This window comes from Lissotriton vulgaris, chromosome 9, assembly GCF_964263255.1.
Source record: "Lissotriton vulgaris chromosome 9, aLisVul1.2, whole genome shotgun sequence".
Taxonomy (NCBI): Eukaryota; Metazoa; Chordata; class Amphibia; order Caudata; family Salamandridae; genus Lissotriton; species Lissotriton vulgaris.
The window spans coordinates 551294736-551320819 of NC_141697.1; the positions used below are offsets into that span (position 1 = coordinate 551294736).

The following is a 26084-nucleotide window of genomic DNA, read 5'->3' on the forward strand; positions in this document are numbered from 1 at the left end:
TTTGGTTAGGTCGGGGAGTGACCTGGGAGCACAGCAGTATGCAGGAGGCATCACAAGGGTCTGAGGACCTTTTTTGCCTTAGTAAAGGGTGGGGGGGGAGAGGTGGGTGGGGGAGTGGGCGGATCCAAATTATATAAGGGGAATTTTGAACGGTGTTGTATTTTTTGGATTTTCTAGATGTGTTAGGTATGGCTTTAATGCATTTGGACTGACTCACTTTCCATTTTTTATGGGGAAACTTAGAATTGCTTCTATTAACATCTGTGGGTTAAATGATTCCATCAAAAGGCATAGGATCAATCATTACTTTCAGTTCTTCAAGGCAGATATCATCTTCCTTCAAGAGACCCACATAGAAGCTGGTAGAAGTAAGGTTATGAATGTTAATGGGTATTAACTGATTTCATGGACTACGCAGGATGTTAGAACTGGTGTGGCAATACTCGCTCAGGGGGCCTTGCCAATTTTACATGTTCGCTTACGGATACATTTGGTAGATGGGTAATTTTACAATGTACAATTGACAATAGCTCGTTTACACTATGTTCGGTTTACGGATCTGTATTAGATGACCCAGCAATATTTTACTGGTTGAACATAGAACTGGAGGGCTGGCCTCTCCCAATTATCCTATGTGGGGATTTTAATTTTAATTTTAGTTGCCCAATATCTAACCATCCTGAGATAGCATAAAAGGGGCGGAAACCCAAAGTTTATAAATCTCTATCCCAATTAAAGGATTTTCATGGATTAACAGACATATGGGCAAACCTAGAGGGAAACGACCCTGGGTTTACATAGTTCTCCGCCCCACACAGAGTTCATGCTAGATTGGACTATTTCTTCGTCTCTCAATGTATAGTTCAGGGCAGCAAAATTGCTAAATTTCTGAGAGTAATGTCAGACCACAACCCTCTGGTACTGGAAGTTAATATTAAATGTAAAGTTCAAGCTACACGTTGGACATTTAATAGGGCTCCGTTAAATGATAATTCGTATATTCAATATATGGAGAGATAGATCCCTAGGTTTATAGAGGAAAACCTGGGCAGCACTGGTAGTCAAAATGTATGGGATACTCTTAAAGCATGAATCAGGGGCAAAACGTCTAAATTTGGCTAGGAGACCCAAAAAGAGGAAAAGAATAAACTTAATATATTATATGATACATTAAGGAAGGCTGAAACTCATCTGGTTGAGGTTGTATCTGAGGGGGGGAATCAGAGAATGCACAAACAAGGATTATAATCGCCAAATCTGCTATAACCGAAATCTCACTTACTAAATCAGGAGGTAGATACTTGGCCTGGAGGACCAAACTCTATGAAAGTAGCAAAAGGGTGGGACATATGTTGGCAGTTCGTGCTAGAGAAAAGGAGGTACAAACACGTATTATTGAAATCTTGGATCCTGATATTGGCTTAGTTAATGACCCAGAAGCAATACTTTCGGTATTCTGAAGATGTTATAAAAAATTATACACAGAAGATATAGAAGATAACCAAGGGATCCAAGAAGAGATTGAGAGATATCTTGAAGAGATTAAATTAGAACAGCTCACCCTTCAGGATAAAAATATGTTAGAAGCCTCAATCAGACTGGAGGAAATTCAAATAGCTATAGAATCTCTCCCTCCTGGTAAAGCAGTTGGAACAGATTTTTTACCATGTGAATGTTATAAGAAATTCCGGACTCAATTGACCCCCCTATTGCTCGAGATTTTTAACATAGTGCAAGGTGGTGAAGCACCTCCAGGTTCCTGGAAGACTGCTAAGATTGTTGTATTCCTGAAAAAAGGTAAATTGGCAACCAATCCTGGGTCATACAGACCTATTACATTGATCAACAGCGATACGCAAATGTATTAAAACATTTTTGCAAATAGATTGGCATCGGTTATTAAAAAACTGGTATCTCCCCAACAACATGGCTTTGTTCCTGGCCAGGAAACTATTGATCATATTCCCCAGACAATTGCCCTTTCTGATTACACCAAGGTTACAGGAGACCCTGTGGCCATGATTTTGTTGGATGTAGAAAAGGCATTTGATAGGGTCTCCTGGCCTTTTTTATGGGCTGCCATGGCAAAAAAATGGTTTAGGAGAAGGATTCATCAAAAGTAGGTATAAAGAAACAACTGCTGGGATAGCTATGATGGGTGCTTTGTCGGGGTCCATCGAGATATCACGGGGCATGAGACAAGAATACCCATGCTCCCCTTTATTATTCGCCATCTATATTGATCCTCTAATCAGGAAAATCCTGGAAAAACAAAGAATTCAACCAGTGTACACTTCGGGGGGTGATGTAACTATTCCAGCATATGCTGATGATTTAGCTAATATTACACCTGCCCTTGCACTGCCCTTGTCGAATTAAATAGCTTAACCACTTCATTTAATAAACTTTCAGGCTACCATCTCAATGAACATAAAACTCAATTTGTAATAAATGATAACATCATTTTAGATGACCATTGAATAGTACAAAGTGCCAGATATCTGGGTATAGAGATCAGCTCTAAAGTGGAAGATATTGTTGATAATAATCTTAAACCATTGACACAGAAAATAAAGTCTGATTCTCACAGAATGAATAAATTACATCTTACCTTAATCGGGAGGAGTAATGTAATTAAAATGCTATTTTTACTCAAAAATTCTCTACTATTGTAGAGCAATCCCGCTAGGGATAAATAAGTCATGGTTTTTAAAGTTGAATCAGCTAATCTCGTGTTTTTTATGGGCTGGTCAACGTCCCCGCAGGGCTCTCAAATACATTACCTTAACTAGATATTGGGGGTGGTCTGTCCCAAACTTTCAAATGTATTATTGGGCATCAGCTTTGAAACAAATGGTCGAGCTGCTGAAAGGGAAAACTCTGGGAAATGGTGAAATGTATATCTACCGCTTATCTGTGGGATAGAAGCCAAATGACTCCTTATGCGCCATATAGACTAAGGCCATTTTAAGAGGGTAAAATTTAAGGTTTTGTTGGGTGCGTTCAGGGTCTGGACCGCTTCCCGGAAAAAGTTTTCTATTGGGCGGATTCATAGATACACTCCTCTTGACAACAATAAGTTACTTCAGAAAATATTTGAGGATGAATATTTCAAAAATTGGAATAAGAAAGGGTTTTATTCATAGGAGACCTAATGTCTGACACCAAAATCACCACATTTGATTCAATAAAGGAAAAGTTTGGGATCGGAAATAATTTTTTTTTAAAATACCTACAGAAAGCTAACCTATCGTAATAGAATTCCTTTACTGGATTTGATTTTGCGGGGTTGATCAACAATGTCCATGTTATATAAGCTTATAAATAAAGGGATTGGGGATGATATGTCCAAACATATCGACAGGTGGCAAGAGATGTTACAAGCAGGGCAGGAAGAGTGTGAAGACTCCCTTCAGCTTAGTCAGACAGCCTGTATCTCAGCAAGCTTCCAAGTACAATGTTTTAAGACATGGTGTAATCTTTATATTACTCTGGCTCAAATTTACAGATGGGGCAGGATTTCAGGGATACATTGCTCTCGGAGTGGGTCGCTGGCTGCGGATAGTATCCATATGTTTGCCATCTCCCCTAGACTTTTCCAACTGTTGACCGTAATTGGACAATGCCTTGATTCTATATTGGGATACTCTGCCGCACTTACCCCTCAGGTTATATTATTAGGGATTAGCAAACAGGAAATGGAGGAATCCAATCGGAAATTGGTCTACATAACAATGGCAGAATTTCGGCTATGTCTTGCCAGTGTTTGGCTTGATCAGAATCCATCCTTTTATACATGTTTGGTTTGGTAAAATACTTTCTATTTATAAATGTGAGACCTCGGTATTTAGAAGAAGGGGAACCAGCACTAGGGCTAGGGGATTAAAGATTTGGGAACCCTTAACCAGATGGATAAATAACGATGAGGATTAATAGACATTTAACCCCGGGGTATGCTAGGGTAATCTAGGGTTGTATGTATTTTGTATGTATTTTTTCGTGCAAAAAAACCTTTTTTTCACTGTATTGTATTGTTTTGTTGGGATCCGCTTGGGAGGGGGGTGGAGGGAAACATTTATAAATACAGACCTCAGTTAATTTTGGTATTGTATAATTTGCAACATTTTGTTTGCTCTGATGTCCTATAAAAATTTTGAATATAAAAAAAGGAAATCAGGGAACTGGGCTGCTTGGGTTTCTTTCAGTGCCTGGGCTCTGGTCATATCATCTTCCAGCACAGCAGTTCTCTCTTTGACTGTCGTCAGCTTCAAATTTATGCAATTTTCCTTACAGAGCCCTTGAGCTTCTTCATTGCCAATTGATTTTTCTTCCCATCCATACGGGTCTCTTCTTGGAACTGCTTGATGGATTTATAAATTAGTTTCAAGGTGGGTTCTTCGACTTGTGAAGTTCTTGTATTGGTGATTACTTCTTCCTTTTGTGTAGCAGAATAATCCCATTTTTTTGCCAGGGTTTAAGTTAGATCTGGTGTTCTCATCTATCATTGTAAAGAAAAAGGAGGACCCCACGCAGACTTGTAAGGGACTGGGGGGAGGAGTATTTGAAAAGAATGAAGTCCCAAAAGAATGGACAGTGTGAAAATGTGTCCAGTTTCAATAAGTACTCTTAGGAGTGAAAACTATTGATCTACAAAACAGCATACCATCAATTGGGCGGGAAAGGCAAAGGTACAAATGTACAGTGTGGTGTGTTTCAATTTTTATGGTTTTATAAAAAACAAAAGAATAATGAATTATTATAAGATACTGCAACATTTACTAATTTAAAAATGCTGTTGTCCCCTCTCTTAGACATTTAAGAACATTCTGATACTATTATCAGCGCGCATCCCTTTCTAGGTAAACTACCGATAGCAACGATCAAAAAACGGTGGCTCCTCCTGGCAGTCTAATACCCAACAAGATCACGCCTGAGTGACAGGTAAAAAATATATAATGGACCAAATTAAAGCAAATAGGGAGAAAAGAGTTAAGCAATTTTAAAACAACTAAGGGTTCCCTGTACTTTGTGTATTTTGCTTTAGAGTCATTTTATTTGATTGAAGAATAGAGATAGATGACAACATAAAGGAACATTGGCAACCACTTCTCTACTAGGCAGGTATGTCAAGACAATATAGTCCACCCAAAATTTAGCTAAGGTATAAGAAAATGTCATCAAATGACTCAAAAATAAATAGAATAAATACGAGTTGTTTATCCTATACAGAGACATCACATCTTGCGAATTGAGCACAGCTTCCGGTGACGGGTTTATCTTCAAAAAAGCCCATAGGAATCTTGTTATTCAAAAATGTTTCCAGCAGAGATATGAACTCCATCTGGAACAAGGTATTACGCTGATAATAGTATCAGAATGTTCTTAAATGTCTAAGAGAGGGGACAACAGCATTGGATAAATAGGTCCAAGGGAGAAGCAAACAAATTTAGTTGTGTAACAAGTGTAGAAATGTGTAGAGATAATGCACAATCGAAATATGGAAGGGATTGGATATACATGTGACCATAGAGTAAAAAAGAATATGATATTAACGGTGTGCTACGACAATGTAAAATGACGGTATATTGTTTTAAGAAAGGGCAATCGCGATTGTGACATGGTATCCAACATAGAGAGATGTACATTCTTTTAAAAACTGCACCAAAAAGCGATGGTAACTCTGTGTTTTTTTAAATTCATTTAGAATCAGTCCTGAAGAAGGTGTACTAGCAGAAAACCGAAACGCCGCGTCAACTTGTTTTGATTCTTTGTTTTCCATTTTTAATAAAATGTATAACATGTTGTTTTTAATATTGTGATTATGAATAATGTATTAATTATGTGTAAGAATAAATCGAAACATGTATTGTGATGACTATCTCCCTTAATTTTTAAATTAGTAAATGTTGCAGTATCTTATAATAATTCATTATTCTTTTGTTTTTTATAAAACCGTAAAAATTGAAACACACCACACTGTACATTTGTACCTTTGCCTTTCCCGCCCAATTGATGGCATGCTGTTTTGTAGATCAATAGTTTTCACTCCTAAGAGTACTTATTGAAACTGGACACATTTTCACACTGTCCATTCTTTTGGGACTTCATTCTTTTCAAAAAGTTCTCATCTATCAACCATTCAGTTGGTTGAAAATCTTTATGTTTTTTTAGAGAGCCTCTTCCTTCTTACCACTGTGCCTGGTGACCTGGTCCCAACTGTTGGCTTCTCTGGCTTGAACTGGAAAGCTGAACGTTACTTCCATCTTCCGAGTCAGAGGAGCTACTGTTAGAGCCATCGGTCAGAGAAAAACATTGATCACCGAACTCTTGAGTGTCCTCCAGCCCCTTAAGTCCTGTGGCTTTGTCAACTAACACACTGGTGTCTAGAGCTGTATTAACAGGGGCTTGTTCCTGTACCAGTGAGTAAGCAGTGTCCTGATAGTGATCAGTTGTGGCTAGGAAAAGTTGACTAGGCACGGATAGCGATATAGGTCTTTGATTGTCAAGATTTCCAGGCCTTGCGATGGTAATTTTGTTGTGGATAACATCCACCTGTATCGTTGTCTCGCTACCTAGTTGTCTTTGGTTCGCATCTGGGGTATTTTTCCCTGTGTTATCCAGGCTTGCTGACTGAACCTTCCCTTCTCTGTGAGTGACCCTCACCTCATTAACATCAGAAGTTGGAGGTGTAATTGTAGAAAAGAATTCAGTAATGCTTTGCTGTTGCTGAGCCTGCACCTGCACTTGAGACTGTGGTTGATCTATGGTGGTGGTTGCAACTGTGGCATCGACTCTGTTTGGCAGTCTTTTTTCTCATCTCATTTGTGCTTTCTGGGGGTTCAGTTTGTCTTTCAACTTCTTTAATTTCTCCCCATTTGATGCAATCCTGGTTTTGCTTTGCCTTCAGGGATATTCTGACGCTGGAGTTGGGGCAGCCCCCTTTCTTACCTCCCTTTGATGAATGTGCTGTGGTGCTAGTGTTTGCCTCTGCACTTGCCTGCAACTCAGGAGCCTTCAGGTTTGCCGCAAGACTTGGTTTGGGAGGCATCTTCTTGTCAGATTTTCCTTTGGCACGATCCCACGCCCTGAGCCGCCCTGTCCTGTCAGTTGCTCCGGTTCCTCCTCTCCTCCAGTCCAATGCAGCCACCGACGTGAGCTGCAGCGCTCTACATGTCTGCCTTACTCCTGCCAGAATCACCCTTAGCGCTGCCACTAGGGGCCGCAAGACATCCGCAGTGGAAAAATGTATATTACTAAATTGAACTTAAACGTCAAATCGTACTTCAATTTATATAAAACAAAGGTGAAATACACTAAAAAAACACATTAACGGTACATAATAGTTTGGAAATAGCATTAAAAAGGTTGAAAAAAACAAAAGTTACAGGGGCCTTATAGTTAGGACATAGAAGTAAAAACAAACGTAGAAATTCACTGAAAAAAACAATGGTTACAGGGACATTATAATTAGGTTCAGATATTTCACACTCAAAGCCATAGACATTCTGTAGTAATAGTTACCTGGGCAATCTGTCTTTTTATGCATGTATTTACCAAGACCTTTTGATTTTACTAAAATGATATGTATAATACACTTACTTAAATGAGATTTCAGTCAACTCTCTGAATTCATTAGTCTGTTGTTGTCATTCACATTTTGTTTCCATCAGCTACAGAATGGGAAAATGGATCAGCCTACTTCATCCACTATCTAACTTCACATTGAGTGGAAGCATTTAACACTTTTAAATGAAATACTACTGCACACTAGGTCGCTCCCTTTCGTGCCAGAGTTTTGTTTTTACTTTAGTGTTGCTTCTGTTTGTAGAGGCTGATGTGTAGCAGGAGCTTTCTAGCAGATGGGAGCACAGGGCACAGTTCATCTTTACAAGTTCCTGTCACTTGCTGAACTGTCCTTTATTTATCTGTCTGCTTCTTTTTCACACCATACCAGCAGCTTAAATGAACTCTGAATATAAGCTCATGAGAGTGTTCTATCTTTGCAACCCGTCTGTCTGTAATTTCTTATCGTTTCTTCTTTCTTGCTTTGCTTCTTTCCTTTCCATTCCTTCTTCTTTCTTTCATTCCTTGTTTTTTCCTCAATTCCTTCTTTCTTTCCTTTATTACTTCTTTCTTTCCTTTATCACTTCTTTCTTTCCTTGTTCTTTCCTCTATTCCTTCTTTCTTTCATTATTCTTTCTTGACTCACTCTCTCTCCCTCTTTCTTGCCTTTTTCATTCTTGCCTTCCTCTCTCTTTCTATCTCTTGCCTTTTTGTTACCTTTTTCATTCTTGCCTTCCTCTCTCTCCTTCTTCCTTGCTTTTTCATTACCTTTTTCGTTCTTGCCTTCCTCTCTCTTCCTCTTTTTTGGCATTTGTGTAACCTCGTTCTTTCTTGCCATGCTCTCTCTCCCTCTGTTTGCCCTTTTGTTACTCCTTTCTTTCTTTCTTTCTTTCTTTCTTTCTTTCTTTCTTTCTTTCTTTCTTTCTTTCTTTCTTTCTTTCTTTCTTTCTTTCTTTCTTTCTTTCTTTCTTTCTTTCTTTCTTTCCTTCTTCTTTCTTTTACACCGTCCTCTTTCTTTCCTTCCTCTTTCTTTCCTGCCTTCCTCTTTCTTTCTTGCCTTCCTCTTTCTTTCTTTCTTTTGTCTGTGTTGGGCAAGACCTTTGGATTTTACTAAAATTATGTGTATAACATGGTTATTTGTGTTTCATCTGGACTTCATCCCTTAGTCTATGGTTGTGTCATTCACAATTTCCTTCAACCCACTCCAACATGAATGAAGGGGAAATGTGGCAGCCTATTTCAACCATTGCCTGACTTCACTATGGGTTACGGCCTGCTTCACAGGGAGTACATGCTTACACAAAGTAGGTCCCTTCAGTGTTAGGGAATATCTGGCAAAGTGTGCTTTTTTGAGACCAGTACACAATTTTTGCCTTGCACCAATGCTTGATTTAGGATGGTGAGTGCCCAGCAGCTTCCCAAACAATAGCATTTTCTAAAAAAAAATAACAAAACAAGTATTGGCAAAAGGTTGACGGTTAATGCCAAACCTAGTGGCTTTGCCAGCGCTTGTTTCTTTGTTATCTCAATTTTCCTTATCCTCTCACCTTTTCCTGTCTCTGTGCTCCTTCTCTGTTTTACTTCTTTTTGTAAAATCCTGCTTTCATCCTCATATCTTTGTCCAATTGCAAATTAATTCCTCTATCCTTCACCCTTGGCTCTCCTTAATTTCTTCACCCACATCCAGCCGGCTCCTCCGCTAAGACGGAGGAGTGTCGCCCCACTGCATTTTAGCAGTGAAAGAAAGGAAAAATAAAATGATAATAAATTGCTTTGTTATTATTTGACCTTATCCTACTTCCACAGCTTTGCTTGAGGGGGCAGGAGGGGGAGTGGTACCCCCCTCTAAAGTTCAAAAGGACTGCTTGGCCGGTCCTCTCGGACTGGCCAGACAGTCTGGCACACTTTGCTCGTTCTCCATGCAGGCTAGATTACAGCCTGTGTGGAGAATATGCCCAGGCTCCCAGTTAGCATCTGAGCGGCAAAACATGGCGCCCAGAAAAATCACATCGCTGCTAAGGCTGTGTTGTGATTGGCTGACTGGGAGCCTGAGTGTGCTTCCTGTTAAGGCCAGCGAGGGTGAACTACAGAGGAGAGACACAGCAAGAGAGCGGTTAGAAGGTACGTTTTATGTTTTGTTAGTACCCGTTTCCCCCCTCCCGCCCCCTACCTCCGATCCGTGCTGGCTGCTGCTGGTCTCTTTTTCATCCACCTCCTCTCCTATTCCTCCTTGTTTTGTGCATTCTTTATTTTATTCAACTTCATCTTCCACACTTTTCTACCTTACTCTTTCACCTATGGACCCTTTTGACACTTACATCTCTCTATCCTCCATCAACCCATCTATTTATTTTCAATACTACAACCCTGGTCCAGCCTGTGTCTTTCTACCTCTTCTCCCTCACCCCTGGTCTTTTTATTATGCTATCTCTTTCTTCTCAATTCTCTCTCAATGGCTATGTGATCAAAAGTTCCTAGTGAGTGCTCGTTTCACATGACATCCTGATGTGATATGTTTTTGGGTACAGGAGACTTGTGTACGAGTCCCCTGACCAGTGCTTCGTATTATTATGTTGCTTTGCGCACCAACAGAGTACTATCTTTTGTACCCCTTTTAGCATGGGCTACCAGCTTTGTCATGCCCAGGCTATAACATTGCTGTCAGTTGATAGCAGCTGGTTCTACCAGTGAAGTGCAGGCCGCTTTCCACTAAAACTCACTAGGGTGATTGCATGCTGGCTCCCCTTGGTAAATCCAGGTAGTAGGACATAACTGAGCCACCTCTATCTCTGTGAGTAAATGTTGCATGTTGGTGCGTTGGTACATGTAAGGTGGGATACCCAGGTTGGAGTTCCCTCCCGAATGTATTAAGCCACTGCAGTTGTTCGGTGCTCCAAAACATTACATTCCAAACCCAGCCCCAAACCCTGGAATTTGTTGTAAAGCTGAATGCATTGTCTGGATTTCAACATACAATTCCAAGAAGGTGTTTTTGTGCTCCAGTAGATCAATCTGTGAGCTGAGTGGGAGTAGCAATTGTACAATGACTTTGGCTTGTCGGCCTAGTCACACAGCACCTACCTCATAAAAGAAATCAGGCTGAACACACCAGTATCATGTGTTTTGTGCTTGAATAAAGCTCCTTCGACCTGCGATACACAAAAGGCAAAGTGGCAGTCTCACTCCCAGGTTTTTTTTCAAAAACCTTTATTGAAAAGGAAATCCCAACACATGATAGGTTGTCATTACAGCAGCAATACAGTAGCAATTACACTTTTATTTACATTCCACATTGGATGAAGATGGCAGGCGAATAGAACACAACACATAGCCCGTCTATAATGAGTGATGATTAAGGCACATTGGGGGAAGCACAATTAGGCTGGTTCGATGGAGGGGGTACTACTTACGGCACTTTCTCTGGCATTTTGCGTGGCAGTGATGGAGGAGTCTGCTATCGGGTCGTTGGAAGCGGTTAATTGTTGCAGATAGGAGATGACAGGGGCCCATATGTCAGGGGGCCTGCTGGCTACGCTTAGCAGTCACTTACTCATTTTGGTATTCACAGAATGCACTTACCTATACTAACTTTATATCCGCACTCGGGCCGGCGATTCCAGCCCGGTGGTGAAGATTCCGGCCCGGTGGTGGAGATTCCGGCACTGAGGTGGAGATTCCAGTCCGATTGTGGAGATTCCGGCCCAGTGGCAGAGATTTCTGTTGGTGGCCGATTCTCCGCCACCGGCCGAAATCTCCACCTCCAGCCGGAATCTCCACCATCGGGCCGGAATCTCCACCACTGGGCCGGAATCTCCACCACTGGGCCGGAATCTCCACCTCCGGGCTGGAATCTCCACCGTTGGGCCCAGAATCTCCTTCTCGAGTGCAGACATAAAATTCGTACGAGTAAGTGCATTCTGTCAATACCAAAATGAGTAAGTGCATTCTGTGAATACCAAAGTGAGTAAGTGCATTCTGTGAATACCAAAATGAGTAAGTGTCTTTTGTGAATATTAAAATGAGTAACTACCTTCTCTGAATACCAAAATGAGTAAGTGCCTTCTGTGAATACCAAAATGGTAGTAAGTTTAGGATTTTGTAGTAAGTTAGTTCTGTGAATTGAGCCCTCAGTGTGCCGGCGCCTGTGTATTTACACAGCTCGTACCAAGCCCAAAGCAGGCATTCAACGGTGTCAATCTCACCGCCAGGGGCTTGGGTTGGAGAAAAAGTGCAGACTAAAGTGGCCATGGAGCCGCAAAGTCCGCTTCAACTGCCACATGGGGTTGCAAAGGCATAGGATGGAGCCAAAATTAGAGGAAGCTGGCCTGGGTGCACAGCGCAAAGAGCTTGAAATCTGGGGTTCCCATCGGGCTCGTACTAGGGGTAGTGTAAGAATGTCATTAGCAATTCTAGGTTGACGTCCTTCCCAGACCAGAGTGAAAATGCTGGAATGTAATTTGTGAAAAAATGCAATGTGAGAGGGACGGGAATGTTTAAAAAGAGGCACAAGAATGTTGGGAGCACCACCATTTTAGCAATGGCAATGTGCCCGGCTAATGATAAAGGGAGTTTTTGCCACACACGGATCTCGGTCTCCAGCCAGTCCATCGCCCGGCCGAAATTTGACTTCCAAATTTCGTCCATGTCCCTACTCAGACAGATACCAAGGTATTGAGTGGGGCCCAACACCCAAACAAAGGGGTAATCAGGGTAGAAGGACTTTGTAGCATCCGTGAGGGGAAAAAGAACTGACTTGCTCCAATTGACTTTGACTCCGGATAAGCAGCCACGCCGTACCACATCCCTTGTCATGGGAGCAAGATTTTCCTGAGGGTCTCTGACGTAGATCATGACATCATCTGCGTACATGGAAGTGACAAGGGCACGGGTCGAGAAGCCGATGCCCCGGTGGGTGTGATGTTGATGTAGGCAAGCCACTAGGGGTTCCATGTCGATGGCAAAAAGCATGGGGGAGAGGGGACCCCCATGCCTGGTGCCTCTTGAGATTGCAATGGGGTCAGTGACGCGCCCATTTATTCTGATGCGAGCCGTGGGGAGCGTATATAATAATTGTATCTTATGTACGAAATCTAGGACACCACTCAAACGTTGGTGTCAGGGATTACGCTCTCTCTGCCCCGTGGCGTATTGGTGGCACAGGTTGTAGAGAAAACTTTTCTGGGCGCAACACGCAACAGTTAGTTGAGGTTCAGCAATGGGCAAGCATAACTACGGTGACTGAGAGCGGAAACAAGCACACAAACCACAACAAGCAGTCGTCAGGTGTGTGCTGTGTCGTTAGTGCCAGGAAGATAATGGCGGTTGCTTTTCCAACGTGGTTGGCATCAACAAGTCGTTCCGACAGGGTCTACCAGGATCGCCAGGGGAACTCTAACTCAGCACTGAGTGCATGGGTATGTAGAGTGTGATCGGTGGGGCAGCAGTGTGCTGCAGGCCCACTTTGTGCCAAGCCTGGCAGGTTCCCCAGGAGGCACGGTGCAGGGTGATCGCCACAGCAGGTGTCAGCTGCCGTACTCATAATTCATGATGTGCAAGGCCCACTGGACCAAAGTCCCAGCCAGTGTCAAGATGAGGCAGCGGTGGTGTCAAGCAAATGGGAACTTGACCGGTGACTTGTGGCAGGCACCCGCTCGTCACACCTCCAACATCTTCCATGCCTTGCCCGGACCGCGCTTGCCCAGAAAGAGCCCTGTGCGTCACACCAGCAGTCGAGAGGAGAGCTCCCTCTCTCCACCAGGCCCCGTCCGCCCGGCCCCTGTGGTGCAATGCCTGCACCCCTACCTCACCCACAGTCCCATGCCGTTGCTGGCAGCACCACTCTCTTGCGCCTTGCCGCATGTCCCAGAGTCCAGCGAGGTCTTGCATCTCCCACTGATGCAGCCCTAAGACTTCTCCGCAGCTGCTGCGCTGCTCCACACCGCCAGAACGCCTCCCAGCAATGCAGGTATCAATGCTGCAGCACGTCGCTCCAGTGCCGCAGGGCCGCTCATACCGCTATCTCCGGCTGCGAGGTCAGGCCCGCCATGTTGAGTCTATGGCACCGTAGCCCTCGTGGAGCACACCTCCGTAGCAGCACGAGGTGCTGGGAAATGGGGCAAATGTCATAATCTTTAGGGTGCAGGCACCATACAGCTTAGGAATAGGGGGTCCGGGAGCCCCCAATCTGCAGGATGCTGATGGAGGATCGGCTTGGAAGGCAGAGCCCACTCAAGGTGTGGTCATCTTGCAGCCAGCTAAGCCACGCCCGACAGTCTCACTCCGAGTTGGTTTTGATGGAGATGTGGCTATCTGAAATAGAAATCAACTGATGGGATAGAAACGTCCCCTGCATAGTGAAAGGACATGTACCCCTGCCCTGAGTGACCTGACTACATGTGAAATGTATATCCTCTTGCATATCCAGTGTTGCTCTTTTGATAAGAAGGAACTCCTAACACCTGTGTTGAGAAAGGAGAGGACCAGAAATCAAAGGCACCACAAAAAGCAATACAGTCAATCAATTTTGAGGAAATGTATCGGTTTTATCCACTTCTGCATTTTGTTTTCTTATTCCCACACGTTATGCTTCATTCATTTGCTGTACAATGTCCGATTGTTTTAAAAGAGATAATTCCGATATATTTGTTAAATTGGATTTACAGGAATCAAGTTTTTTTATTTTTTCTGCCAGACGCTTTAAGGCAGTAACTCCCATTTGTGTCCAGGTAAATTCACCTCCAAAGAGTAAGCTAAGGAAACAGAATAAATCATTTTTAGAAGTACTACCAGTAAGCCATTCTATCCTATCATACCATGTTCCCTATCGTTTGCAGATTGCTTAATATTAATTTCAGGTTTATCAGCTCCTAACATTTTTACTTGCAGTGTATCTGCATGTATCAAGCCCAACAATGGGTTTATGAGTAAACTGTCAACTGTGTTCATTGTGTCCATCAATACATCAGACTAGAAATATAAATCCCATAGCCTGTTTTTAAATATTACCTCAGTTGAAGACACAAAAACTATATTATGCAAAACACTAAATAAACACTAATATGAATTGTCATGCACACACAAGTAACAGCAGTTAGTCACCCATCCTCATTCTGACATAAATACAACTGCATCAGCACGTACAGCAGTCCCGCAAGAGGTATAGCCTTGTAACTATTTTCAGAATTCCTCCTGGGATCCTGTTATTAATCAAAATATGGTATATACTTTGAGGCTAGGTGCCATTGCATGCACAACACCAGTGGCAATTGAAAAGCTTGAGCATAACAATTCAGTAATCTGCCTAGAATGTAAAGGGTGTATTCAAATTATGGGGTTCTTGAATTACTAATATAAAGATAAAATAACTACATGTTAGGAGTAAATATAAAACAAAGCACTTATAAATTTGGACTTGACTTTAGATGGCAACTAATGTAAAGCGTATTGAAAATTTTCTTAAAAAGCATAAGACTCTCATTGAGCAATACCCTTTAAAAGAGTTCTCAGCAGATCTCTGATATATCCAGTACCCGTCTGTACCAAGCACAGCAAAATAAATGTATCTTTTTCCAATTAAGAGTGTAACATTACAGTTAGACCATTTTGAAATTCTACACATTTTTGAACTGAGATATTTGACACACAAGACAGACTATAATTACAGCCTATAAACTGTTCTAGCCCTATCAGTGAACCTATTACTAAATGGACAGCAGTCACACTGTCAAAACACATTAAATATATTTTATATATCCTACTCACTTTGTATACTCTGTTTACAGTAAAAAATATTGTGGAGAAAAAAATAGACTGAAAAACATTGTTGCCAAAAATGTTGTTGTCTTAAAAAAGAAAATGAAAATAAGTAGTGGCATTATAAAGCAAACATAATTATACTGGGAGCTGGGGTAAGGGGCATCCTCCTAAAGTAGACAGGAGCATAAAAAATGAGGTAGGGAAAGGGGCGGGAAACTAGCAATTCATTTGAATAATTTAGGTAAAGTTAGTATTAATGGATAGTTAGGGGATTTTAGGGTAGCACTAAGGAGTAGTTGAGGGCTATTATGAATCAGGGTAGCATTAAAGCGTAGTACAGTTTTTCAAGCATCAAGAAAGGATAGCATTTATGGGCAGTTTGGGGTTTATAGGCTTTAGGCATGGGAAGCATTAAGTGATAGTAAGAGATTATTAGGGTACAGGTAGATAAATGAAAGACTGCATGCAATAATAAAAGATTTAAAAATGAACATTGTTGGGATTTTCATAGTTAATAATGAAAAACCCAAAATGATCGCCTTGAACATTTAGCTCACTACAGCCTCATACTCTCTGTACTGTTCTGCTCGGATAAAGCAATAGACCTCCACACCTAAAGACCTCACAGTGGGCACCCATATACACCTGAATGTGGATATTTGCTGTAAATAGAGAAGCATGATCTACCTTGTGGCCTGAGGTCAAGTACCAGGAAGCTGAGTTTCGATCAAGGTCCTGTTGCAGCAGAGCCGGAACCACCACGTGTCCTCTTTCAACATCTCTCAGTACTGATAATGAATGTGATCATATTATAACCAGTATTAACTCCAATTTCTCATGTGCTATACGAATTAAAACTAGAATCATTACCAACAGTTACATTGCATTCATGCAAAGTTTCTACCTAATGGTCTTCCTGCACAATACTGTTTTACACAAAACAAACAAACACAAACATTTAAAATAATAATTTCAGGTGGTTTTCAATGGAATGTGCATGTGTGCAAGTGATCCCCTGGGTCTCTGTAAGCATGGTGATGGGTGGAATTTTGAGTAGAGTGGCATGTTTCTGCAAAGTGCATGCACATGTTTAAACATGAATCAATGTGAATGAATGAATGTGTATGTTTGAGGATGTGTGCATTGCAGTGATGCCTGTGGTGTAGTGCCCGAACCACTGAGCCTTGCTGAGGCCTGGTCGCCCCCACGCTCTTCCTGACTGCTCTACCTGCCGCTGCTTCATCGCTGACTCCTGGCCTCGTGCAGGCGACCCAGCCGCCGCTGAGCCGCCCGCCCGATTGGACCCGACTTTCCCGCTGCCGCTGCCTCCCTGCGGCCCCGCCCCCGCCAGCCGATTGGACCCCTGCTCCCGCCACCCAGCGGACCCTCCCTCCCGGCTCCCTTCTTATGACGCGAACTCCCACGCGCAGCGTTGACGCGCAGCGGGCGCGCCGATTGTGCGCCGAAGTCGCGCCAAAGGCAAGCCCGTCTGTGCCCGTCCGCGCCTGGACCGCGCCCAGTGCCATGACCCCTGGTCCCAACCGCCGATGCAAGACCACACGACGGATCTACGACGCCGCCACCCTCAACGCACTCAATGACGGGCGGAACCCTGCCTGCTACCGAGCCACCCCGAGACGCACCCACGGACCCTTCGCCTGCCAAGCCTGCCGTTTCTCCTGCTACCGGACCTGCACGGCCCCCGCCAAGCCCAGCACCAGCAGCAACCACCTGAAGTGCATCCTGCTCAACACCCGCTCCATTCATAGGCACGCCGGTGAACTCTGGGACCTGCTCGACACGACAGCACCGGACGTCACCTTCCTCACGAATCCTGGATGAACGCCTCCTCAGCGCCCGACATCGCCATAGCCATCCCGGACGGATACAAGATCACCCGGAAGGACCGCGTCAACCAGACGGGAGGAGGCATCGCCATCGTACACAGGAACACCATCCGCATCTCAACTAACTCCGACGAAACCTTCACCGTCGCTGAACACCTGCACTTCCAGATATACACTGACCCCAAGACCACCCTCCACGGCACCCTCATCTATAGACCACCGGGACCACGCATACAATTCAGCGAAGACATTGCAGACTTTATCAGCCCGCACGCCCTTCCCTCCGCCGACTACATCCTCCTAGGAGACCTCAACTTTCACCTGGAGAACAACAACGACAGAAACACCACCGCCCTGCTGGACAACCTAGCCAACCTCGCGCTCAAGCAACTGGTGAACATCCCCACCCACTACGCCGGCCACATGCTTGACCCCGTCTTCTCATCCAGCAAGCACATCTCCTTCAGCCACGCCACCTGACTCCACTGGACCGACCACAGCTGCGTCCACTTCAGCTTCAAAAAAACTACAACCCACCATCACCCGCAACAGGTCCCCCGCCGAAGCTGGAGCAAGATCACCCCCGAGCAGCTCACCGCCTCCCTCAGCCAGAACACTCCCACCAGCACAAAGGACCCCAATGAAGCAGCCAGCAACCTTTCCAAGTGGCTGACCGCCTGCGCCGATGACCTCGCACCACTAAAGAACCCTCCCAGCAGACACGGCAGCAAGAAAACCCCCTGGTTCACCAACGAACTCAAGGAATCCAAGAAGAACTGCCGCACCCTCGACTCGACCACACCACAGACAACAGGACCGCCCTCAAGCACGCCATCCGCAAACATCATCAGCTGATCCGTACCACCAAGGAGACGGCACTCAAAGAACGACTGGACAACAACACCCACGACAGTAAGGAACTCTTCAGCATCGTCAAAGAATTCTCCAACCCCAGCGCCGGAAACAACGACATCACTCCCTCGCAAGACCTCTGCAACTCACTCGCCTCGTTCTTCCACCGCAAGATCGCCGACATACACAACAGCTTCGACGCACAGACCACACACCCTACCACTGAACCAACGCCCGCCACCACCACCCTCTGCAACTGGACCCCGATCAGCACCAAAGACACCACCCGCACGATGAACTCCATCCACTCCGGATCACCAACCGACCCGTGCCCACACCTCGTCTTCAACAAAGCCGACGCCACCATCGCACCCCATCTCCGAGACACCATCAACTCCTCCTTCCACACCGCCATCTTCCTGGAGAGCTGGAAGCACGCCGAGCTGACCGCCCTCCTGAAGAAACCAACGGCGGACCCCACCGACCTCAAGAACTACCGTCCCATCTCGCTCCTTCCTTTTCCGGCCAAAGTCATGGAGAAGACCGTCAACAAACAGCTTGCCACCTTCCTCGAGACGAACGAATCCCTCGACCCCTCGCAGTCCGGGTTTCGGGCCAACCACAGCACCGAGACCGCCCTGATCGCAGCCACCGACGACATCAGAACCCTGATCGACAACGGGGAAACAGCGGCCCTCATCCTCCTGGACCTCTCTGCGGCATTCAACACCGTCTGCCACCGCACCCTAGTGAAGCGCCTCAGCAACATCGGAATCCGAGAGAAAGCGCTGGAGTGGATCATCTCGTTCCTCACCGGAAGAACCCAGAGAGTCCGCCTCCCTCCGTTCAGATCCGAGGCCACCGAAGTCATCTGCGGCGTACCACAGGGATCTTCACTCAGCCCAACCCTCTTCAACGTCTACATGAGCCCCCTCGCAGCCATCGCACGCCAGCACAACCTCAACATCATCTCCTACACCGATGACACCCAGCTCATCCTCTCCCTCACCACCGACCCCACCACCGCCAGAGCCAACCTACATGAAGGGTTTGAAAGATGTCGGCGACTGGATGAGGAACAGCCGCCTTAAACTGAACTCAGACAAGACGGAAGTCCTCATCCTGGGATCATCACCCTCCACCTGGGACGACTCCTGGTGGCCCCCGGCCCTGGGCACCGCTCCCAAACCAATGGACCACACACGCAACCTGGGCTTCATCCTGGACTCTTCCCTGTCAATGACCAGACAAGTCAACGCCGTCTCATCCTCGTGCTTCAACACCCTGCGCATGCTCCGCAAGATCTTCAGATGGATCCCCACGGACACCAGGAAGACCGTCACCCAGGCACTCGTCACCAGCTGACTGGACTACGGTAACACCCTCTACCCCAGAACCACAGCGAAACTTCAAAAAAGACTCCAACGCATCCAGAACGCCTCCCCACGACTCATCCTCGACATCCCCCGACACAGCCACATCACCGGACACCTGAGAGACCTGCACTGGCTCCCCATCAGCAAGAGAATCACGTTCAGACTCCTCACGCACGCACACAAGGCTCTCCACGACCTGGGCCCCAAGTACCTCAATGACCGCATGACCTTCTACACGCCCACCCGCCAGCTACGATCGACCAGCCATGCACTCGCCACCGTACCACGCATCCGCAGAGCCACCGCCGGAGGAAGATCCTTCTCCTACCTGGCAGCCAAGACGTGGAACTCCCTCCCCACCCACCTTCGGCGAACCCAAGACCATCTCGCCTTCAGGAAGCAGCTCAAGACCTGGCTGTTCGAGCAGTAACTTTCCCCTCCCCCAGTGCCTTGAGACCCTCCCGGGTGAGTAGTGCGCTATACAAATGCCGTGATTGATTGATTGATTGTAGTGCAGAGGCATGGGAACACCTCATGTGACTAAAGGAGGAATGGTGAGTTTAGGTTTTAGAACTGCTACATTTAGGGGGCTGGCAAGTCAGGGGACAGGTAAACAAGTGATAATTTCACAGCAACCAGACCCCAAGGTTGAAAACATTCAGCACCAAACCCACTGGACCCTCAAAGCAGCCTATAGTCCAGCACCTCTCTGGAAAACAACAGTTGGCAAAGTGCTACCCCTTGGTTCTACATGGGGCACTGTCTGCCAGCTAGGTCCGGAATTATTTTTGTTTATGACTTGCACTAGCTGTAGAAAGTGTTTTACACTCAGGAAAGCAGCCAGTTTGGCAAGAGATTGGTGATTATATTTTCCCAGGGAGTGCTGACACTTGATTGTGCTAAGTAAATTGATGGAACTGACTGTGGGCCAGATGTAGGTAGCCAAATACCGGTCGGTAATGGCCGAAAATACTGAATTTCATCCGTTACTGACCGGTATTGGGCTTTTGAGATGTAGGAGCCCAAAAAAGACTGATTCGGTAAATACGAGTCAGTAATTTACCACATCGGAATTTACTGAATCGGAATTTACCGAATTCTTATTTATCGAATCGGAAGTTACTGATTCGGTAAATACCAAATCGGTAAATACCGACTCGGAGATTCCGATTTTTACCGATTCAGTAAATTTTACCTAATTATTTCCTACATCCCATTTACCGATTCTAAAATACCGAATCGGTAAAATTTGTTTTTTTTAGAATCTGTAAAATAGGATTACTTACATCTGGCCCTGTATGCTTTCCACAGTGCACTGCCAGCGTGTTTACTGATTAAATGCAGCTACTCATACAGCACACAGGGTGGACAGGGCCCAGGGGTGCTATAGCTTGAATTAATAAAGCATTCTAGTGTGATGATGTGGACACCAGCACTAGTCTGACCACTGATGTGTGGTATTGACAGAACTGCAAATGTGAAAAGTGAACACTGTTCAATATTTTAAAAAGTGTATCTTTTTAACATTTGAAATCTTTGACATTATCAAGTGAAATTATAACACTGCACAGAGAAGACTTTATTAAAAGTGATAGGAGGGAGGGTTTTAGTTTATAGTTTATTGCACAGTTAATTAAAACCAATGCGATACAGTAACACAATAAGAAAAGTTAAAATGCGGCAGAAAAAGACATGCGTTTAAGACCAATGCTATACAATAGCGAGATAAGAATAAACAATTCAACATAAAAGAGTAATTTTGTTTGCAGGCCGCCTGCATTGGGCCATACTATACTTCCCATCCACTTTGTAGGCCTGCTAGTCCATTCGTGTTTTGCATAAAAATTTTCATGAAATTTTGCGACATAGATGATTTCCACAATATAAGTTAGAACAGGTGTCCTAATTTATTGAGTTTTCATGGGTCAATTTTTGGTAATTTTTTTCCCACTACTTTTAAAAATTTCACGAAGCTGCAGCTCAGCTGAAGGTCCTGTGCTGAGAAGCAGGTTAGCACTGCTCTCCTTCGTGTGCGTACCCCCTGTAGAATGAAATGGCGTTTCAGCAGGAGCTTCCTTTCTTCTTGCAGTTCCTCACACGAGCATAGCAGGTGCAGCATGTCTTCTGCCCGGGTGCCGCATAGCCTACATAGTGTTCCTGCTTTCGAGCTCAGCCAGTGAGGAAGGTGTTGAATACATGGTAGCAGGCCCAGTCTGTATTTTAAGAAGGTCAATTTGGTTTTTTTTGCATAACCCAGACCGAAATAAGGCTGGGAGACTTGTGTCTGGTATGTATTTAATACCATCCATGCATGAGATCTTTTTGATAGGATGGCTTTGTCCTGGACCCATGACTATAACTTGATCGATTTCTTTACCAGCTTGTGAAGTGATTTATGATCTGCAGGGGACGCCCAGAGCTCTGCCTGCCCAGTGTTCTCTAAGCTTTTTGCCAGGTATTTTGCTGCTGGTGAATTTTGGGTCTGCTCTAGCTCTTTCCATAAGTATTCATTCAAGGTTCCTTTGGTCGTTTTTCTCACTTTGTCCCATGTGCAGATATATGCCCCCTGTCATGCCAAAAGCTGTGACCGAATTCCAAATTCCAGTCTAATCTGTGCTGGGGAGGATTGCTTTGGGAGGCTGAAAATGATTCAATATGCCGACACGATTGTGCTGTCAAGTAATATGGCATCTCTGCCTCGGTGGGCCTCACTCCCATAAGTTAGTGTTGGTAACAGTTTGGCGTGTATAACATGTAGTAAAGGAGTTAGAGAAGGGCCGGAGAGGTCGTTGTTTAGTGTTTTTAAGGCGATTGTCAGAGCAAGGCCTTTGCCTCCGATACTAGCCCTTTGTGCGCTGAATTGGCCACCACTGTCTATCTTTACACCTAGATATTTAAACGACGAGGTGTCTTTGATGCGGGTGTTATTCCAGAACCACGAGAAAGCTTTCTTCTTTTTATTCTTACCGAGTGTCATTGTTTGTGTTTTCTCTAGGTTCGCTGTTAAGTCATTTGACTCGGAATATCTCTGGGTCATATTTAAGAGGTTTTGAAGCCCTACTCTTGTAGGGCTCATTAGCACCAGGTCGTCTGCATATAAGAGGCATGGTAGATTGAGGCCTCCTAATTTTGGCAAGTGTGAATTACAGTTGTTTAGTAGGGGCGCCAGGTCCCCCATGTACAGGTTGAACAGTGTGGGGGCCAATACGCAGCCCTGCTTAAGGCAGTTGTTGGTTTGTATCTGCATTGACAGCATTGAGCCGGCCCCCACCTTGATCTGAATCCAGGTATCTGTGTGTAGGTTGATTAACAGCTCCAACAGAACTTTTGGGATGCCCCAGCCATTTAGTTTTGTCCATAGTAGATTGCGGATGATGTTGTCGAATGCCGCTCTGTAATCAATGTAGCAGAGGTGTAGGGGCAGTTTTTTCATCTCTGCCTTGTCTATAAGCATACCCATCGTCAATATGTTTGTTGTTGTTCCCACTGCTTTGACGAAGCCTGTTTGATTAAAAGGTATAAGAGATTTCCTCGTGGCCCATGCCTGTAGTTCTTCCAGTATGAGCCCTGCAAAATACTTCGCGTCATTATCGATTAAGGCAACTAGCCGGTAGTTTTGAGGGAGGCCCCTGTCCCCTGCTTTATATATGGGGGCAATGATGGAGCCCTTCCAAGTGTCTGGCAAGATGTTAGCGTACCTGATCTCCCAAAAAAGGGGTTCAAGTGCCGCTGCCCAATAGTCCATGTCTTGTTTGAAGAGGACGGGCGGGATCCCATTTGGACCCGGCGCACCTTCCCTTCTTCCTTACTTGCCGCTTGATTTTGGGTTGCAGTAATATATGATCTGTGTCACCCACCGTGTCCTGGTTGATTGGGCACCTTTGTGGCATGTTACCCACATCATGGGCTTGTGCTGGAATAGGTTTGCTCATATTCTGATTAGCCGACAAATCTTGGTTAAAGTGGTTAGGAGGGAGGGGCTGACACCTACACCTGAATAGGGCTATGCCTGACCCCACACAAATAGCTGTATAACCACCTGTAGTGTGTCTGGAGCGAGGGAAGGAATGGCAGGGACCCTTTGAGGATCAAAGGCCGCCCTCTTCTTTTGTCTTGCCCACTTCACAGACACATTTTGGTATGCCTGGGGGGACTGCCCCTTTGTCACTTTCTTTGCTGTGCTGGACTGCTGCCTGCTGACTGTTGTACTGCCAAAAGCGACTGCCTTTTCGCACTGTGCTCTGCTGTGTTGGCCTGCTGCCTGATATCTCTGCAGTGAGGGACAACTGCCCTCCATATCCTAAAAGTTCCCAAGAAACTCCAAGGGCTTGTTGGCTTGCCTCCTGTTATGGAATAATCAGGGCCATAAAAGACTTCTGTGTACCCAGTCCGAGCACTGCATGCAAAACAACATCTGCTGGGGGGTATTTGGATGTTTTATTGGGTCACCAGACATAGTCTAGCACCTGCTGTGTTGGCGACAGATCACCTTTTGCTACTAGGAGTACTCAGGTTTGCCGATTTTGAATATACTGCACTGCCACAGTGTAGCCTTTTCCTCTCAGTCAGCGCCGGGAGCACAAAGTTGTGTGAGTACATTCTGGGATGCTTAGCAGCACAATTATCTGAGCGTGCTCTCTCCCGGCTCTTTGGGCCGAAGATTCACAAGACTGCTTCTACTGTGGCTGAACCCCAGTCCTACCTGCCTCTGTTCCTCTTACCAACACTGCTCGGTGTGTATGCCCACTGACACAGCAGTATGGGGCCATAGAGTTGCCTGTACTCTTCCAGCCATGCCAGAGCCCAATTCATCTTCATGCATGTGAACCCCATTGACGAGACTGCCAATAACCAGAGCAGTGACTTCAAGCCCCAGGTACTATCCCGAGGGCCCATGCGGCCTGACTTCAACACCCACTGCATCGAAGACCTTTCTGAGGCGGAGGCGGCCGGTGGGATCATTTGAGGATTACTGTAACTACCTTAGAGGGAGCACCTGCATCTTTCCTGAGCACTTTGATGCCACAGGAGAATGAGCTATTTACTTTACTACTCTTGATAAACTGATTAGATTGTCATCCTTTAGGCCTGGTTTTAATTAGATAAAGATGTTTTATTTTTCTGCAACTGGTGTCGAGTTTTTTGTGGTGTCTTTCACTGTGTTACTTTAGTATGTGTTGCACAAGTACTTTACACACTGCCTCTTTGATACGCCTGCCTGCTTTGAGTCAAGCTATCAAACGATGAGCACAGGTAATCTTACATGTGTATCTGAATTATCCTGACTAGAGTGGTGGGTTCTGCCTGGCTAAGGTGTATACCCTAGCCAACCAAAAACCCCATTCATGGCATGCACACATTCAGCAGCGCCTGCACATTGTTTGATTTCATTCTGAACAGCATCACGCATGGCTGACAGAGAGGGGTACAGACGGATAGAGCGGGGCCTCTTTATCCCGAGCGGTTACCGGGTGAGGTGAGTCATTCTCCCACAAAAAGCTGGGAAAGGAAAGTACATTCCTTTCCACCAGTGCACATTGGGGCTCCAAGTTCCTGGTAGGATGGTATAACTCTGAATACACTGTATCACTATTATAGCATATTATTACATATTATTTTTCACATTGAAAATACATTGCAGTAGCTAATCAACCTCTATGGTCCTGACGAAAGCCGGACAGTGTTTTCCGTTTGGCTGAAACATGTTGACCTCCCTGCACAACGCCATTATATAGTCATAATTTCAAACGATTAGGCGCATTTTTAATCTTGACACTTGGACAATATTCATTAAACTTATTTTTTGTCCTAGTAGTTATTTTTAATTTTCACTCACACCTATGCACTGCACATCATCAGCACCACGTTTCGAGGAACACCTTGGGAAGAGTACACCTTTTGGTATCCATTACCGCACCATCACCTGATGGTTTGTGCGGGCTTTATGGATTCATTACCAATTCCCACATGATGATGCTCTGCCAGAAGGGTGGGCTGATGTGAATTTCTCAACCAGGTGCTATTTATGCTTGACCATACCCCAGCCAGTGACCACTTATGAAAGGGAGGGATGACTTGGGCTTTCTTGCTATCCCAGCTTGAGCTGACTCTATAATGCTCCCTCGGGAGGTACAGGGCTTTATACTGTACCCACCTGAAGCTGCTGTGGAATTATGACCCTGTCTGGCGTCATTTGTGGGTGGGCCCCAAAAAGACCTACACAATGACCACTGGGCTGGCAACATATCAGCCCGGTTAGTTATTGTAGTTTTGTGACACATGCACAAAGTGCATATGTCCCAAATGAGCCTACAAACTGCCTGCATCAGTGACTGGCCTGCCTGTTCTGCCTGACGCAGTGATACTCGAGTTTGACTCTGAGCGTCGCAGGAAAGCAGGCATCAGAACTCAGCAGTCGGCACACTTCTGCATTGGTTTTAAAATGGTAAGTAACATTGCTGTTACATATCACTTTACAGCAAATGCGCAGTGCGGACCCTGGTGGTGAAAATAGAGAGGGTGCAGCCCCTGCCCTTTAAAAGAAACCGCCACTGGTTTTGTGACTGAAATCCAGTAGCAAAAGGTTAATATTTTACCCCAACTCAAAGGAGGAGGTAACCCAGTTACAAACAGGCAAGGGTCTTTAAGGGACACTTACCATTTGTGGATGGTGATTTTTTTTTAAGAATGC

The 26084-nt window shown here is 45.1% G+C and overlaps 1 protein-coding gene across 1 annotated transcript in view; it reads left to right on the forward strand.

Moving 5' to 3' along the window:
* LOC147691768 (solute carrier family 22 member 6-A-like) overlaps window positions 1-26084 on the forward strand; it is a 407661-nt gene that overhangs the window by 216465 nt on the left and 165112 nt on the right. The window lies entirely within an intron of this gene.